The sequence below is a fragment of the Octodon degus genome, unplaced genomic scaffold (assembly GCF_000260255.1).
Source record: "Octodon degus isolate 3935 unplaced genomic scaffold, OctDeg1.0 scaffold00156, whole genome shotgun sequence".
Lineage (NCBI taxonomy): Eukaryota > Metazoa > Chordata > Mammalia > Rodentia > Octodontidae > Octodon > Octodon degus.
In genome coordinates this window covers 2968097-2968828 of record NW_004524732.1, presented here as the reverse complement: position 1 = coordinate 2968828, position 732 = coordinate 2968097, and positions in this window count along the sequence as shown.

Here is a 732-nt window from a genome sequence, read left to right as displayed (position 1 = left end):
TGCATCTTTTCATCCATTCCTCAGGTGATGGGCATTTTGCTTGTTCCCAAGATTTAGCTATCACAAATTGTGCTGCTATAAACATAGATGCACTTATATCAGTATGATATGATGTTTTCCGTTCTTTTGGGAAAATTCCCAGAAGGGGGATAGCTGTATTGAATGGGATTTCCAGTCCTAATTTCTTAAGGATTCTCCACACTGATTTCCATAATGGTTGCACCAGTCTACATTCCCACCAGCAGTGGAGAAGGGGTCCTTTTTCCCCACAGCTTCTCCAACGTTTGTTGTTGGTTGATTTCCTTACAATAGCCATTCTTTCTGGGGTGAGATGTTATCTCTGTGTTCTTTTAATTTGCATTTCACAAATGGCTAGTGATGTAGAGCATCTTTTCATGTATTTATTTTTTTCTTATATTTTTCCCTCTGAGAAGTGTGTGTTCATCTTGGTTGCCTATTTTTGGATTGGATCTTCAAATTTGGGGTCCCTAGTGTTTTTTAGTTCTTTATAAATTCTAGAGAGAAGACCTTTGTCTGAGTGCTTATTAGAAAGAAGCAAGAAAGGGTCAACAAGGGCAAGTACAGCAACCTCAATGCAAATTTACAGAGCTGCCATCTTAGGTCCCTGTATGTGTGCGCCTAATCTCAGCTGGTCTGTCTGAGACCCCCTGAGCGCCAGCCCTAGTCCCCCGCACTGCCACATATCCACTCCAACAAGATGAAAGAAATATC